Below are 13901 nucleotides of genomic sequence, written 5' to 3' on the forward strand. Positions count from 1 at the left end.
ATCAAATGCTAGATTGATGTATTTTTACGCTTAACATATTGAGTTCATTTAGTTCTGTGAACACAAACGAAGCATTGGTATGAACATGTCGGACCAATAGCGTGATTTAATTGAGGGACCAAAACAGGGAGGTTTTGACAAGTCCTGGGTATCGTAGTGTGTCCCATCAACACATGTCCGGTATCCAAGCATGTCACAACGACCTCGAATTTATTGGACGACAGTTCTCCGCCTTATCGGTATGCCGGTTTATAGGGGGACGGGATAAGCTATTGGAGCTTGGAGTGCATTCCGAATCCAACAGATCCCTAAAGGGATCGAACGGACGATTGCACCGGTTTAGGAGGAATGTTTAGCAAACGCATACCTCAAAGTTGAGCAATGGTCCAAGCATGGTTGGTGTGCGCTCAATAGTTGGGCTCCAACTCTCCACTCGATGTGGCTGTGGTGTTAAGCCAACCTGCTAGAGTTGCATCCCCGGTGAGAGTTTCGTAAGGATGCATCCTTCGAGAAGTCTTCTATCTGGCTTGCCAGAAAAACGCCGCCTCTTCGGAGGGGAAGTTTGGTCGGAAAGCTTAGGCATTCTTTAAGCGAGTGCAGTAGACATAGGTACCCTGACTCGAATGCATTTCGCTTTAAATTTAAACCATTTTTTGTTCCCCGTTGTAGGATAGGAAAACCAGGTAAACAATTTTCCTAAACAAAGTCCTCGTGAAACCTGTGTCACAATGATCATTGGTTTCTTGAATTTGCTTAATCAGGAAATCCGTTAGACGGGATTTTTCCAGAATAATCCCAGAATAATTCCGTTCTGGCCATTGAAGAGGGATTGGAGTGTTGTTTAGCATTCCTCCAACCCTTGGGAGGCTTTCGGGGCTATTCGGTATTCATCAATTCAGCGGTATTCATCACTTGTGCGACAATGTCAGCAGAGGCAATTTTTTTGGTCTTCTTTGGGTACAGAGACATGGTCTACTATAGCATCAAACACAGAAAAAGGCGTCGATGGAAGCTCGCTTCTTAGAAGGCTGGATTGTTGATCCTGAAGTCATGGGATGCATATTTCTGGAGCTATATGTCCCCAGGAGGCACAAACAGTTGGGTTACAATTTGACCAAAGATGATAAAAAAAAATTGACGAACAGTTTCGTCCAGGGCAGAGACAACTCATCAGACGCACCCATGTTGTGTTTGCAATTAATTATAAATGGAGCAGTTACCACCTGTCGCTACTTTCGATTACGCTGCTTCCAGGGAGGTGAAGCAGCGTCTGACGAGTTGCCTATGCCCTGGACGAAACCATCAGTTAATTTTTTGATAAGCTTGGGTGTTTAACCCAAAAAAGAGAAGTCCGTGGACCACAAGAGAGGAAGTAAGTTACTTCCCAAGTGGTCCGGTCCGCCATTAAGTGGATGCAGACTCAGGACTGCCAGTATCCTCAACCAAAACTGACAGATTTCAGATCCAGCGATGATTTTAAGAAGAGTCTTGAACAAAAAAGGACCACTTTCGACTCAATTCGATATCCCCCATGCCGTCTATAAACGCCGCTGTAATTCCGTATAAAGCATCATATTTTTTAATTCTTCTAATCTATACGTTGCTGGTCTGGCTCGAAGGACCAAAACTGGCCATACAAATTCTGGAACGATTACTCAAAACCTTAGATTTCGCTTTTCAACTGGCCGGGCTAGCGTGGATAAAATTTTTGTCGCGAAAGACCATCTTTGGCACGGATTATTATCCAGTGATATTTCGATAAGGTTCACTTACTTCGAAAGGTCCTTTCCGTTGGCTTCAGTTCGTTACATTTTACATCTTCAAATCTAATATTAAGACGCAAATCAGCCACTTTACAAACCATGTCTCCACAGGTTTTATCAAAAGGTCCTAGTGAGGATTCACTGATAAGTTGTCTAGTTGTTTGCCTTACGTGACTTGACATTAGAAGCTGTTGTCAAAAACTGTGCAGATAGGGTTCTTGGGAGGCTTGGATTAAGGTTGTGGAGCTAAGGTTGATACCTGTTGGTAACGATCAGAAGAGAGAATCTAGAAATTTTTTGTCAAGCGAAGAACATTAATTCGGTGTTATTTAAAGAATTGAAGGAAGGGGCTGTGGCTTGGGTGGTTTGAGGTGGTTTGAGATACGCTTCCATCCATCATGGTCAGGAGATATTCTACCAACCACTACCAAGATTGAATCAAGTTTCAACCAGCGCATTTTCGGTACCCAAATGTGACAGGACCTTTTGTGAGTCAGATGAAGTAGGAGACCGTATTCTAGCCCGTAGGTTATATGTCCCTAACACGGAAGGAGGATCCAACTACAAGATTGGGAAGGAATTATTTCACTTGGAGCAGCAGTTCAAGCCAACACATTTGGAACAATCCAGACCAACCCCTATAATGTCTAACGCATTGGTAACTTAGTCTTGACCTTCCCTTGACGGAATTCGTTAAGGCTTCCCGCAATCAGGTGTCGAACATTAAAAGGATTATAAACTCGTTAATGTAGTCCTCGTCTATAACTTCGTGTATTACCTGCCCAACACAGAGAGGAGGACTAAACGAAAGCAATTACGCTAGCACTGCGTCCAAAGTTGAACCGATTTCATGAGAGAGAGACTCATCGTTTACGCTCTCTGGTAATGAGTCCTGGGACACTTGTTGATACCATTCAAATTTCCAAATATTTTGTTTTGCTGTTTGTTTCGCCTCGTTTCATGTGAAGTTCTGATCTGTTATCCTGCTTACTCCTTGCTATTCGGTTTGATATCCTTTGAATCCTTTCTCTCGATGGGAAACTATGGGAAAACGTGGGAAAATGTGGGAAAGCTAGAGAAAATGTCGAATGGAAGAGCACACCTGAACAGCAACAGCAATGTTTGGCGCATGTTCACTGAAAAGGATACACGGTGACGGCGGTCACATATGTTTCCGTGAGATGAAATCATCTCCAGTTGATAGGATTGTGGAGCAAGTGCTTGGAGCTCGGATGCTTCAGCTCTTGCGGGACACAAGCTTCAGACTCCTGACTCCTGTGGACCGTTTTGATGTCGAAAATGCCACGTACCTCATGCCTCATGCTTTATGCCCATGTTCATGTAAGTATAGTGTATTGTAGGTATTATGCTGATGTACACCATTTACCCCTATAAAAGGCATGTGCTTTTACTAAAATATCTTCAGTTTCCGACGGAATTTGCATGCGAGTCATCTTTTCGATGGATCCTTGAATGCTGTCAGGAAACCGAGACCGGGTTTTTTTTTCTGTGACTACGAGATATACGTAGGGTTTTGTTTTTCGGGATTTTAATGTGTTGTGACGAAATCTGCAAGTAGGATAGTGACGACGCTGAGAAGGGGTGGAGGAAACCGCGCGCGATTTTGGAATTTTGCATTTTTGACTTAAGGACCATCGGTTGGCAGTTAGGCTGTGAGAGAAGGATTATTGTTCGACAGATTGTTGAATAGTTAGGCTCAGTATAGTGTGCAGTTTGTTTGGAAGTTGGTGAAGTATATCCATAAATAGCGGGGAGTGTGTCAATTTGCCTTTTGGACTGTTGGTTGGAAAACTTGTTTAGTTGTAGTTATTTTGTTATCGTCCTTTTTAAGAGTGAGGTTTGGCGGAATTACTTCGGCCTAACTATGAGGCAGAGATTGTAAAGGTAAGGTATTTTCCTAGTTCCTAATTTGTCATTTCCTAAATCCCGTCCTGCATTTCGAAAACTTGGAAAGCCTTCAACCATTCTTGTCGTGATTTGGTTGATCTCCCTGTTAAGTGTCTTGTAACCTCATAGGATAAGACCCCCTAATATCTATCTAGTTCCTTTCTGTCAAATTTGCCGAGTGTGTGGTTGATCACAGAAAGCGGGATTTTCTGAACGATATTGTATGTATTTGAAAAAAATAAATTTGGTGGAAGTGACCTGTAAGATTTGTGGGGTTGATTTTTTTCGGCAACAAAAACAACTCTGGCCGGGAAGACCACAAAGCCCAGAACTTGGGCTTTCCTAGAATAGTTTTTAATAAAAATCTAGTTAACTTCCAGAAAATTTAGTCTTGATAAAAATAAGGTGCTACCCATAGATATGATTATCTGGGACCGGTGGGACGTTAATTTTAAGTCTCATGTTCTATCCTGGATGCATAGTGCCAAAGACCTATATTGTGGGAGTTTCCTTGATGGACCAATAGGAAACAGTTGAAAATCATGCCTACAATTTTCTAACTTGTTCTTCGGGAGAATAGGCACACATTCATGTCTTAAAAAGGATTTCTATTATAGGCGCCCAATGTGGGTCGAGCCTCTTTGCAAACATGTTTCTGGATACCTTAATCTCATTAGCTGCGGAGATTGTCCTTTTCACTAGTGAATATTTATATTACGAGGTTCAATCTCCTTCTTCTTTAGTCCTTCCCGCATTGCTCAGCGAATTCGGTATTCCTTGATCTAATTTGCCACTACTTCCGGTGAAAAGCTTGGTCTAGGTGAAGTCGAGAGGCTCCCAAATCACCATCTAGTGTATCAAGCTACAGCTGTTTGGGTCTGCCTTTGAGTCATTTTTCCTGGGATGGGATTTTTAGGTTCTCAAGGCTGAAAGCTATAATATAAGTAGAACAAAGGACGCATCATATTTGTGCTTCATAAATGTGTAATTGTTGTCCTTCATTTTTACGCTGTTATAAATGTCAGCGTTCTGTTCTGGATTTCTTCGAAAATATTAAGATGAGTTCCCTTCGGTCCAGGGTGAAGTTGAGGTTTCTTTTATATACGCGAATTGAGAAACCGGTTCTCATCCATCAAGGAGATCATATCAACAGTCTCATTTAATATTTTATGGTAAACCTCAACACTTTCCAAAGATAATTGGGAGCCCATGGCAGAATCTAGTCCATATCTCCCTCCTGTTGGATTTGCTATGAGTTCCTCTGAATCTTGTACTTGCTCCCGTAACGTGGAAGTTCAAGGCAAGGCAGTGAGGAAACCGCAAGTTAAAAAGTAAGTAAACGGAGAACACACTAGCTAAGAAAGACCTCAACATCGAAGCTGGTATGGGGAGACGAGCATAATTTCGGCCAAAACAACGATGGTTTGATATTCTAGATGGTGATTTGAGAGCCTCTTCTCTTAGACCAAGCCTATGATCGCAAAAAGTGTCGAATTCGTCCTAATCAAGCCCCTGTCGCTACCAAACGGAACAGGCGCCTATGCAAGTAGAATTCGCAGGACTGGTGACCTTATTGTTCTCAAAAAGTGAGCACCTAATTTTCTAGGATGGCACCATAGTAATGGAAAACAGTGATAAATTGGCTGTCCTAAAAAAGGCGTAACGCTAACGGGGGTTGCCATGTCTTCTTTTTCCTTCCTCTTTCCTTCCCTTATAGACTTTCCGCGCTGGATCATTCGCTGCTATACAGATTCAGTGATCCGTTCAGCGCAAACTATTGAACCGGATTTTGTTTTGACGGTCGTGGTATCACTCATAGATTTCGTTGTTAGGGGCCCGAAAATTCTTCGGTGGATTCATCGCTCGAACGCGGCAAAGAGTTCGTAATTTTTCTTGTTAAGAACCCAGGTCTCCGAGGAATTCACGAGGACTTGTAAAGTAGGAGGTTTGACCCTATGGTGAGACGAGAGCGAGAGGCAGCGCAGCCAACTATCGTGCCCCGAATTTTGTCGTCATAGATGTTATTGGTTGTGATTTTCAACCCATGATCGTCTCCTATCTTTTTCAATTGTTCTCGTTTGACTAGTGACATTCGATGTTGCTGGTATTTTGGTTTTTGGTACTGACGTTGCCACCAGGTACTTCCTCGTACCTTCATTAATGTGCGGTCCAAAGTTTCATGCCGCTTGCTCGATCTGGGTGAAGGTAGACTGTACATCTCGGGATGTTCTTCTCATAATGTTAATATCGTCATCATAGGCCATTAGTTGGGTGCACTTGGAAAGGATAGTGCCTCTTGCATTAACATCTGCACCCCGGAACACTTTTGTAGGACCAGGTTGAAAAAGGCTGTTGTTTACGTAGAATGATCTCGAGAGTAATCCTGCTGCTTTTATCTGGCCCCGCAGATTGTTCAGGGTCAGCCCAGTCTGTCTTATCAATTTGGTTAAGATGTCGAATTCTCTCATGGCCGTGTACAGTTCAACCCTAGCTATGCTATCATAGGCGGCCTTGACGTCGATGAAATGATGATGCAGCTGATGGCCATATTCCAAGAGCTTTTTCATCGTTTGCCGCAGAGGGAAAGTGTAATCTGTTGCTGATTTGCCTGGAGTGAAGTGTCTTTGGTATGGGCTGATGACGTTCTGGGCATATGAGGCAATCCCGCCTAGCAAGATAGTGGAGAATATCTTATAGATGGTACTCAGGAACGTGACACTTCTTTCATTGAATGCAGCACTCAGACCTTTGTTAGGCCCATTATACTATCCCCGGAGATCAACGGCCTCTCGCCTACGGTGTTCACAGTCTTTCACGAATCTGAGAACATTCTCCAGAGACAGAGAGTGCGTAGACTCTTTTTTGAAGAAAACTTCACCAAGTCATCTTCGTCTGAGGTCTGAGGAGGCCACGCAGCAGCATACGAAGTGCATGGCCCTCCTCCTCACATTTGCTGCTTATGACCCAGAACCCCATCTAATTTTTCCCATATGGTGGTTTAAGAAGCAGTGTCTCGTTAAAAATCCTGCTAGGGTTTTCATGTCCCATTTCTTAAGGGACAATAAAAATACCACTCTACCGGCCCCGGGTTCCTTCACAAAGATTTTCGACTGTCGGCAGAAGTTCAAATTTCCCCCTTCAAAGTAGGCTGGCCCCACCATTGTGAATTTAGAACCTTGACAAGTCAGTCTGTCACATTCCTCATTGCTACCGATGTTTGAGGGCCTTGGCATAGGTAAAGGAATGCTGATTGCTAACAGATGAAATGAGGTTGGTATTTTGATATACCATAGGTACCATCAGATTGATGTCAGTGATGTGAGGGATATTCAGGGCGTTTACAAAGTCGAACCTACAGTCAAAGCTCCGCCCATCGATTCTATACATGAAAAACTCTTTGAGGTCATCAAAAAGTTATTTGCCTAGTGCCTGCAGCCTGGTTCTCGGAATCAGCTTTTGTTGTAGGAGGTCCCGATTTTCCTTAATTTTGCACAGCTGGTGAACGTTCGTCATCTGGAGGGAGCGGCTGTCAAATAGTACGAATCGCGGTTCAAATTTCACTGTTGGCAGAGGGATTTGTTATCGTGACTGGATGTTGGATACCAGTCGACTCAGCTGTGAATGAGTACCTGAGTCGAATCAAGGGAATTATCTCGGGCAAGCGCAATGCATGATTGTTGCCCCTACAATTATTGTTATTATTGTTATATGACTGGGAGTCCGGAGTAGGGTGGCCTTCTATATTTCACCCACACTGTTCAGCGTATCCCTGTACTGTCTGTCCTACCAACAATGAGGGCGTAGAAGTGAATACAAAGCCTTAATGGCCACTTGGCTGTTGGGCGCAGTCGCCATGTTACGCTTGGGATTTGGATCATGTGCCAGCTATCCACAGACCTCTATTATTATCAGCACATTGGCATATTCCGGAAGACCATACGACTTGGTAACACCACCTCCCGTCGGTAAAGAATATCGTCTCATAAGTCTTATCGTAACACCTTCGTAAAACTCAGTTTTCGGTCAGTCGGGAATGTCCCGATTTTCTGAGGCACTTTGTCTATGATGATACGACTGATCTATGAAAACTACTTTGCAGAGGTAGAAAACTATGCAGGCCTCAGTTTTATGTTCAGTCCTTAACTTAACCCAAGATCCTGAATTTCATTCGCAAGCTTTTTGTTGGATGAAAGTTACAACTTTTATCCTTTTGACCACTGAAGACTGAATTCATGTGTCCTAGGTGGTGAGTATTATCGGCCTCATTTTGGTGAGATTTATACCTGGCTTGCATGTTTCTGCCCCCAGTTACATATTTCCCAATTCGCTCCCACTTCTTTTTCTTCAGCCTTTGTCCCGTTCACAAGCGGGGTCGGCTCGTCGTGATCGGCTTCGCCATTTGGCTCTATCGAATGCCTGATCTGGGTGCAATCTCGAGGCTTTCAAATCCCCATCCAGCGTATCAAGCCACCGTTGCTTAGGTCTGCCTTTTGGTCGTTTACCATCGACTTCGATGTTCAGACCAATCTTGGCAAGTGAATTCTCGTTTGCACGAATCGCGTGACCATACCATCGAAGACGCCTCTCTCGCAACTTTTCCACGATCGGTGCAACCCCATAACGATCGCGGATATCCTCATTTTGGATGTAATCTAAACGTGTGGCGCCACTAGTCCAACGTAGCATCTTCGTCTCCATTACCGCAAGACGCCGTTCATTGTCTTTTATGGTCGGCCAACACTCAGAACCATAGAGAGCGACTGGACGGACATTGTGATAAATTTCAGATTTGAGACGTTCGTTGATACGTCGATCACAAAGAACACCAGTTGTGGAGCGCCACTTCATCCAGGTTGCGTTAATGCGTGAAGCAATTTCATAACGACAATAAGCTCTGATTTGACACCCATTGCCTTGAAGTCACCAATCGAGCAGCAAAATTGTCAGGCTGTATCCTTCGCTCCTCCTCTGATTTTGATTCCATAAAACCCTTCTGGGCTCTCTTCAATTCCCTTGTGAGGAATATCCTCGAATACTGCTCCGTGATCTGGTCACCTTTCCGTAACTGTGATTGTCTTGCCTTTGAAAATGTGCAACGTAAATTCACTGGCTTCCTCTTCTTCTCCTTCGGAATGCTCCCCTATATCCAGGAGGGCCGCTAAGGTATGTTGCTTGTAGTGTAATAATCGTTCCACCTTGTTAACTGACTCGTGGAATTTTGACGTAGACGTGCTAAGATTTGGGGAAGGGCGATTTCGTCACTATCTTCTCTAAGGGGATGCCCAGGACGTCTTCTAAAGTTTCTAATACGAAAGAAGCGAGGCTGATCGGTCAAAATCCCTTGCGAACTTATGATCGCAATTACAGATTACTCATCTCTACGTGTGCGGTACAGGCCTGATCATAATTAATCCCCTATTAATCTCTACTAGCCAAGGAAGAACCCTCTCCTCCTATTTCCGAAGGATAAGTGGCATTATACCGCCTGGAAGCAGAGACTTAAATGTGGAGAAGCTGTTTGTCGTCCAGCTGATCTTATCCTTGGTGATTACTGATTCGGTATTTTAAAACAACTGGAGTTACATAGCCCCCAAACCTCACGATTTTCCTTGATAGTTAATAAGAGCATCTGGAGTAGCAGTTTCAGGGTCTCGACAAAAAATTCTGTACAGGAGTCTTTCGATCTTTTAAAAAATGATGGGTTCCTTGGCCAGAATCTTACTGAGTCTGGCGGAGTCGCTGATGCTTTTGATACTTTTCAGCCAGGACCAGTTAGTCGCAATCCTGATAGCTGATATATACCTCTACAAGTAGTCCTTATATGGCTGTCAGTACTTACGCTAACAGCAGATGTTGGTCATCAATTCTGTTGCTGGAGTCTCTGGAAGGGAAGGAAACCTCTACCTTTGAGAAGTGTCAAACTTTCACCGGAAAGGGTCTATGACCAAACACTGTCTAGTTTTTTACCCTGAAAGCTTCGTTATTTAGCGGGGTAACATCAAGGTCCTCTTTCTAACCGACATTAATTCCCGAGCTGAAGAGGTGAAACGTGTGTGTGCCCCTGTTTTACACGGACAGGTTTGTGTTAATAATAAAATGGAAAGCTCGCTTGTGTCCTTCCTTAATTTTCGGACTGCCGCATTGATACTGCAGCAGCCCTGTAGACACCAGATGCTGGGATTTTTCCCGCGGTACTAATCGGTCATGAGCCAGGTAAGCCGAGAAAGATATACTCGCCCTTCTTAACCAGGATCGATGTTAGCAGGTAAAAATCTTTAAAAGACACTGGTATGACCCTCTCACGTGCCAGCGTCGTAACCACCGTGCATTCCTTGTCAATATAACCAATGCAATGTCGTCGACTTAATCCACCACGGAATCAGAAGACGTATATGATGTTCCACAGTAGTGGGCCCTAAAAGGATCTCTGTAGGACACTCACGGAAATAACGTACTTCTGAGGTCCTTTGTCGAAGTCTCACCAAAGTCTTCTTTTTGCTAAATAGCCATCGATAATAGCAGAGGTGGGGATACCTTCAAGTACTTCCTATTTATGGGGAGCAGGAAAGCCTGGTTATTCGTCCAGGATTCCTCCTCAACTCATCTATAAGGACCTTAGGGTTTTAAAGGTATAGAGAATATACAGGTTAGTCTTTATCTATGCTAACCTTCGGCTTGCAGATGAAAGCAACGGGGATATGCTCCTCGAAGTTGTTCCTTGACGGGTTCCAGATCACTTCAAAGGTGACAGTTGCGGACTCCTGCTCGATCTGGAGTAGTGATTATTCCTTAGCATTCTCGGGGATCCCGTCTAAGTGGCGTGAATTGCCAGAAGCCCATTTTGGCAGGTTGAAACCGCCTGATCTTAGGATTAGGATCTTTGCTGCTTTAGTCGTTTCGGCTGTTGGCTGTGTAAAAGTCTTCCTTTCCATATTTGGTCGCTGCAGGATATCTTGCCCTTTCATCATCCACCTGCTGGTGTAAGATTATATCGAACAAATACGAAATTGTAGTTTCCTCACGTGATCCTGTCGTGAGCAGGTATTCTCGATCCGACATATTTTTGGATGACCTGTTCAAAACTCGCTGTGACAAGGTTGCAGTTCTACCATTCGGAACATCTGGTCTATATGTGCTGAGACCGCAAACTTCTATTTCTTCCACTTCAACAAAGATCAAGGGTAGATCGCCCAGTTCATTGCAAAGCTTGTCATTGAGGGTTACCCCGGTCGTAGTCTTAGCAGAACTACTGAAATTTGGGTGTATTTTTAATCGCGCAGCTCTCCAGCTTGATCACTGGATAATCTAGAAAGGAATAAAGGTCCTTTTTTCTCATTGAAGGGGGTGGCTCTTTCCATGTATCCTAACTCGACGTGCCGGTTTCATTGGTCCAAAGAAAATGTACTTCGAGCCAATGGGCAGTTGCACTAGCAGGCTTGTCCAACAAGGTCTGGATACTTTGGGTTTCAGGCCATATTGGGTTGGGAGACAACATGGCAGCGGACGAACTATCCAAGAAGGGAGCATGGACGCTTTTACACGGGCCAGATCCCTCCTATGGAATCGGAAACGGTATCATGGCTATGAATCTAAGAAATGAAGAGGAACGGTTGAGGGAACTATACTGGGCGGGCCTACCAGGGATGGAGCAGTCCAGGGTGTCTATTGGGGGATAGGAACCCATGCGCACAAAGGATTGCATAAACCAAAAAGAAACCTGCGAATCATAGTCGGAATTTTTACTGGTCACTGTCGGCTAAACTATACCCTAGGGAAGCTAGGGAAGATATCTACGGACACTGCCTGCAGGTTTTGTGCGGGGTGTGATGAAACCTCTATACACGTCCTGGGACAGTGTCCGGAACTTGTGCAAAGTAGGTCGAGGCATGTGGTAGAACACTTAATACCAGATGCAAAGTTGGAAGTTCTGGAAGTAAGGAACATACTGAAGTTCCTGACGGTTACAGGCTTGCTTGGGATACTATGAGGTAGGTAGTAAAAGGTGCACAATAGTTCTTTAAGGACGCGATACGACTTTCCCTTAACAGAATAATAATATCTCGAAATTTCATCTTGGTAACCGAGGCACTGACCACTCGCTGGATTGGACCATCGTTGGTGCTTAGCTCAAACAGAACTACAACAATTTTTTAAAGAAGACGCAGCAGGTTATCTGCAGCTAGCTCCTCTCTAAGGGATTACATTATCATCCTTGCATAGTTGTTTGAAAGGTTTTTTTGCTTCTTCGAATGATCTCTTTAAAGTGGCCAAGCAATTATTTGTATGATTCCTATTGAGCTTTGGCGCTCATTTTGAGTTTAGTCTTCACTCACATGATAAGCCATTTTCCTGGCTAAAGTGGTGTTCATTCCTCTTTATGTCTAGTCCACTAAACTTCTTAGTCCTCTTGCTTGAAAGGGCGTGTGATGTTCCAAGATTCGGAAGTACCATGTCCAGCACCGCTATGATTTTCGCCCCTTTGTATGCAACGTCTTGGTTTGTAGCACTTGCTCTGCGGTGGGTTGAGCAGGGTAACTATGTATGTGGATTTTTTTTTTATCTCCTGAAAAGTCTGGTTTCCGCAAACACTCAGCACTGTTCGGCCTGCTTAGTGTATGGTATAAATGTCACCGCTTCGATGACGCTATGGTTCTCTGCGAGAGTAAGTTCTTCGCCAACTTGCAGTGGTTGATTTGTGCTAACCTCCTCTGTGAAATGACGTCTCACTTTAGTGTCTTTTCGACATATAACCCACTTTGTATGCCTGTTTTCCCTATTCCTTCTGCCAAAAATTTGAGTGCTGCCTCCATTGGTGGGCCTATGGTAGCAGTCTGTGCACCGTAGTAGGTTTTTTCAAGCTTTGCTAATTTGCAGAATATGATAAGGCCGGGGTTCAAGACTCCATGAATTTTCTTTGACTTGGCTATTTCATTTATACCTTTGCACTCGATAGTGACCTCCGGCCTGTTAGCCTTTATGCCTGCCTCATTCTCTATTCTTTGAGTTCCAATATACGGTCTCCATTTTGGGACTGTTTGATGCGGCTAATATAATCCCCCTAAATTGGTGAATCCTGTTCTGGCCGTATCCTCCATTTATCTCTCCTTTCTTAGGTTTCTCCTTTCTCTTGGCTACCTCTTCCTCTTTATTGAGTGCAGTCAATTTTTCAGGTATTAAGGCTATGTACATTTCGTCAGTCTTCTCACCAGTTTCATTTTCTTAGGAGATGAACGGTTTTCTTCCTCAATAGTTTGCTTTTTTGTACGTTCAACCGTTTACAGGGTCTTTATTTTCATTTTTCATGCTCCGTGGTTTTGACAGGTGTCAAAATTATCACATGGGGTAATGCGTGCCAAAGACTAGTTAGGCTAATATTCCTATTAGTTGAAAAAAAATCCATCTATTGAGGCCTCCTTTTTCCCGAGGTACCAATAAAGTAGGTAGGTATCATCAATTAGCGCTGGGGTGCGGTGGTTTGGTGCCACAAACTTTTAAAGTCATGACTACTGTGGTGGGGCCAATGGAGTCCTGCCCCCTCAGATCCCCAGAACCAGCCTGTAGCATTTACGAAGTATAGTAGCTGTTCCACCTTGTAACTAAAGGTCTCCTTGAGGTCCTCAAAGAATAGTTTACCTAGTACCCGTTACCTGGTTCCAGGCCCAATAAGCTCGGCAATAATTATTTTATTGGCAACTCGCGGTCCGACTAATCCCGTCAAGCTGTCAGGAGGAGGAGGACCATTCGGAATTTAGTAGTTAATCCAATTATGCTTGCGTATGTAGCGAATAAGTATCTCTAGACCAAGAGACTGATACCACTCGATTAATCTCCTGAAAGTATCTCCACGAACATGCATATTGGACTAGCTTCCATAGTGTCAGTTCAAAACTGCATCAGATATTGAACATCACACACTTCACGCCGTCGAAAATCTTCATTAGCAAATAATATGACCTGATTAACTTAGCCTTTCACAACAGTTGAGCTGATAATTAACTCCCTTTAGTACGGCTCCGTTCCCGATAATCCGTCCAATTTGTATTCACAGTCAATTAACTAAAGAGTCACACAGAGTCACTGCCGTGCACAAATCCTTTACTGTACTATGGCATCGTATCGAACATCGGATCGGATCAACAATAAATTCCTTGGAAATTTCCGGTTCGAGGAAGATTAAAAGTAGGCAATTTCCAGCTCTTGACCAGCTGATGGCCGGTGGCTGGGGTGCCG

The 13901-nt window shown here is 43.9% G+C and overlaps 1 protein-coding gene across 1 annotated transcript in view; it reads left to right on the forward strand.

Annotated features, from left to right (window-relative positions):
* The first annotated feature begins 3376 nt into the window (after nucleotides 1–3376).
* LOC119646278 (LIM domain transcription factor LMO4-B-like) overlaps nucleotides 3377–13901 on the forward strand; it is a 273183-nt gene continuing 262658 nt past the window's right edge. The window contains exon 1 of the mRNA XM_038046687.1: nucleotides 3377–3668. The gene's annotated coding sequence lies outside the window, so the exon portion shown is untranslated. The remainder of the gene's footprint in view (nucleotides 3669–13901) is intronic.

Source organism: Hermetia illucens, chromosome 1 (genome assembly GCF_905115235.1).
Source record: "Hermetia illucens chromosome 1, iHerIll2.2.curated.20191125, whole genome shotgun sequence".
Lineage (NCBI taxonomy): Eukaryota > Metazoa > Arthropoda > Insecta > Diptera > Stratiomyidae > Hermetia > Hermetia illucens.